Raw genomic sequence first — 4,890 nt, 5'->3', positions numbered from 1 at the left:
AACACAATACAATTTTGTGATAAAAGTGGAGGTCACTTAGTCATGGCTGGTAGGATAACAAGCAGTGGTGTGTCTTAAAATATTTATGCAAAACAATATATTTTTCATTCATTAGTATTTGAATATATATAAATATTTCGGCATATATATCAGTCACTTGACAGTCATAATGTGTAATGTGTAATAACTATGTAAAATATATACATAATGGAAATTAAATCTGATTTTCAAAATAATCTAGCTTAAAAATGCTTAAAATTGTCGTTTGGCGGTGAGTTGGGCTGGCGAAGGAGAATATGGTGTGAATGGGATCAAAAATGGCGATGCCCCAAAGAGATTGAAGACTGAATCCAATCTCTTTGCGATGCCCCTTGTGGTGGGCATTTCGAAGGCGGCCAGTGACTACTACAATAATATTATTTGTGTTAATATTGTGTCATTGCAAATGCTGTTTACCAGATGAATTTGGTACCTATAATATGTAATAAAAATGTAAAATTAGTAAAACAGGAAACTATCGTTATTTTCAGAGCGTTGGAGCGGAGCTCGGAGCAGGAGCACGGAGCACTGAAGCAATGTGATTTTACCCGGAGCAGGAGCACCGGAAATGTGTAGTGCTCCACTGCTCAGGATGTTTTTTTATTATTATTAAATTTTCGTCCTAAAATCTAGTGAAAATAGTATATTTTGACACTTTGCAACACTGGAATTATTTGAAATATGGCAGCACTGCCGATAAATAACCTCACTTTTTTGCTGGAGAAGAGGCAAATAATGAGAGATGATTAATTGCTGTCGGAAATTTTGTTTAATAGAATTAATAATGAAAATGACGATTATTTTAAAACTATTTACTTACTTTTTTTTTAACATTTGTATACATATAATAGTTATTAAAACTTTTTACCCAGAGCGGAGCAGATCCTGAAACGGAGCCGGAGCAAATATCCCGAAATTCCCGGCTCCCGGAGCGGAGCTGGAGCGGAGCAACTCAAAAAAGTTTTTATATTTTATCCATAGAAAATCCGATAAGGAAGGAGATAAATGATATGGAGGTAACTCGACTTGAGAGAGTGATACGATAAGCAAGTCATTGATTTCCTAATACCAATAGCCATCACAGCTAACGGTATTTCTTGACACATCAATTGAATTCCTCCCACTGAGGATTGATCTTAAAAGAGTAAATAGCATCAAGAAATAGGTGGGTGAGGTAAGAAGGAGTTAGCAGCAATTTAAATAGTAATAATATTTTATTTTTTATTTTATATTTTTGTAAACATTTTATAAGGTTTAAGAACTGAAAATTGTAACCGAATTCAGACAGACCAAACTGGCCAAGTTTCGAGAAAGTAATTCGAGATATCATGCAATGCTGCATACCCGGTAGAATCGAGAATAGGTCACTAGACCTGACCCGGTCATCAACGCTCAATTAGTCGAAATCTACTAGATTACATTCAGATACAACTTGATTCATGTATCGGCTGCATTGTATTGTATCACGCTGTACTGTACTATTAAAAATAAAAAACCGTTTTCTGCTAGACGTTATTGATAATCAGTAGTTAACAATCAAAACTGGACATGTCAAGGTTAGGATGTTCCACTATAATCGCTGGATTATTGGATTCGTCCCAAGCTTAACCTAGGTAGAATATATGCTTCATAGCTTTGCACGCAGTTATATATTATAAAAATATTTTTTTGCATATAAATTGTCTGTCTATTTATTTATTACTACATATATAAATACAAGTGCAATACAATACGGGGAAGAGGCGTATCAGTATAGTAAAGAGTCCAAAAAAGTGCAAAGTTATAAAACGTATACTCTAACCGTGATCAAAATAATTTGGCGTCGATGAATTTCCTAATAAACTTTATTAAATGTACACATGATTAGGCGTAACTTTTACAAAAATATTCAGAAACTCGCTACACCACTGCAAACATCATAAAACACAAACCTGTTTCACAAATAATAATATAACTAAAAATATGGAAAATTACCTCGTGATATCTTAAAACACAAAACACCATTGATTATGTATACGTCCAGCGCCATCTTTAGATTAATAAAGCCTGAGCATATCATTTTGCACAAGTAACGAGTGGTCCACTGTTCAGCTATCAAAATCAGATCCCAGATTTCTTGACATATTGATTCGCCCTTTCTCGTTTCAAATTGAATTATAAAAAATTCTCAAATCAAATATATTAATAAATTATAAAGAATATATATTCCTGTTATTCATCAGCTGTCAAAGTCAGACTAGTCCTTCACACAAAAACCGGTGGTAATATCGATTTCCAAAAAAATAGTGGCATTGATCTATGCATTACCTTTGTAGAAGGTGTGTTAACGCTAGTGTATTATTTATCATGTAACTTATCTATTCAAATCAAACCATTCCCTGTGTGAACACGACAGACGCGTCAGTATGAGCACTCTATAGAAAAATGACAGGCAATGACAGGTCATCCGTAGACAAAAATGGGAGGGGCGGAAAAGTGGGACCAGTCGTTGTGAATGTATCGGCTTTCTACTTTAGTCGGCAATGGTACGTCACAACAATTTCAAGAATACACTATTTGGATTTTCACCTTGGATTAGTTGTTTTTAGTGTTGTTTGGTATCACTTATATTTCTTATACATTAGAGAAATATATAATAATTATAAAAATTCTTTTATCCCGCGTTCACTGATTTCGCGCCAATGTGCTTTACCAACTAAATTATGTGCGTCGTATCTAATTACGACGAAATTAACTAGAAGTTTTCACATTTTTGAAGCGCTTCACAAATTGCATAAATTTTGGCTGTCGGTTTTTGTATTTTAAATCAAAGTATCAACTAATTTTATTACTAACCGGTTTCAAGATCTCTCCATATTTTAGTTATAACGTACTTGCACGTGATAATAATTTAATAAACAGTTTTTTATTACTCGTATTTTTCAAGTATCAAATCTGTAGTTTATAAATAAATTCAACAGATAAAAATGTCTCATTATATTCTTATATTAGGGCATACTGGTATAGTGTTGGCAACTGATTTATTACAATGCACCATGCCAAGAATGGGGGTCTAGGTAGAAGATAGTTCTCTTAGATACCAAATCTGAAGTATGGGTTCTAGGATTGGGATATTGGAACTGGGTATTTTATAACAGACTACATTTTTTGTGTTTTAGCATATATTATCAATGTCTGTATGCTATAAATAGTCATGTATTTTTATAATACATAATAGTGTAAAGTAGATAGTAGAATTCTTAGAATTAAATAAAAATACCAACAGCAACAACACATTAATTAATATAATTTGAAATCACTCTTCACGATTAATTCCCAACCCTCTAACTAGAACTTAGAAATCGAAACACCATAGAAACATACATTTTGAAAAATATTGGTGCCGATGTTTTGAATTATATATCTAAATAAAACCTGATACCTAAGTAAATAACTACATTTTTAAATTTTGTGTATTAATCATTGAAAATGGCAAACTGTCACCACCAAATAATTTTAACATAACATGAACTCAATTATAAATTTCTGTACACATACTTGATAATACTCATGACGTAAGTGAAAGCGCAAAGAATTGTTATATGTGATACATGCCAAGTGAAAAATTCAGTTTATTAATTTTATTTTACAACGTTTTTCTTAGCTCGTATTCTTTTTTGTCTGGTGTTCTTTGTCCGGTACAAATCTTGCAATCGATTTTAACTAACTTCCCGACTTGCTAGACATTTGAAACTTTTAGAATATATCAGAACACGATGCCAATGCACTTTTTTAATACTTTTAGCCAACTTTAAGCAGAATTGAATTAATTTTCAGTTAATTCTGTTTTGTATGAAAAGTTATTTCGACACCATTATTGGTTGCTAAGGCTCTGGGGTCCTAGCAACTAAATTATTAATATATACGTGAATTACTATGGAAATCAATATGACATGTCAAGTACAAATTTTTTTGGTCGTTTAAGCTAGTCAAGTCAAGTTTATATGGTTCAACAGAATTTAAAAACGTTGTATGTAAAAAGTTCTTTTTATCTTGTAATTATTTGTACTTTGTCAGGCTCATTAAAACGTTATTTAAAATTGCATTTTAAATAGGTTTTTATAGAAATGGGTATAAATGTTAAATTTAATATTAATAATAAAAATAATTACAAGATAAAAATAAATTTTTATATAGGTAACCACGTTTTTAAATTTTCTGTTGAATCATATAAACTTGACAATTCTATGTATTAATAAATATAGAATACTGAAATGTCATTTTGACATTTCATATTGATGTCTATAGTAACGCACGTATGTATTAATAATTTAGTTGCTAGGACCCTCTTAGCAACCAATAATAGTGAGTAGTAAATATTACCATTAACGATCTTTTTCCGAAACATATAAAACAGAATTAACTGAAAATAAATTCAATTCTGCAGGTGGCCAAAAAATACATTCCCGTCGTGTTCTGATATATTTTAAAAGTTTCAAATGTCTAGCTAGTCGGGAAGTTAGTTAAAAATCTTGGACAAACAAGAAAAAATCTGTACTGTAGCTTATAAAAACATGGTAAAATATACCCTTTTATTCGAACAAGCGTATATCATGTAACATTGAGTAGGTGCCAAGGGTAGAACTTATTTTGGTTTTACATTCATATTCACTTTTCATGCTATATATTATAGTACAGAAAATCTATGCACTTGATTAGATTATTTTATATTAAAAAATCAACCTTTTACTTTTTGTGCACGTATACATCTTTCTACATTATTAATAACATTTAATGATATTTTGATGATGACATTATATTACAGTAAAACCTGTATAACACGAAACATGAATGTGGAAATTTGGATAATAT

This window comes from Rhyacophila brunnea, unplaced genomic scaffold, assembly GCF_057557595.1.
Source record: "Rhyacophila brunnea isolate RB1 unplaced genomic scaffold, BYU_Rbru_1.0 scaffold_5, whole genome shotgun sequence".
Lineage (NCBI taxonomy): Eukaryota > Metazoa > Arthropoda > Insecta > Trichoptera > Rhyacophilidae > Rhyacophila > Rhyacophila brunnea.
Note: the sequence above shows the minus strand (reverse complement) of the source record.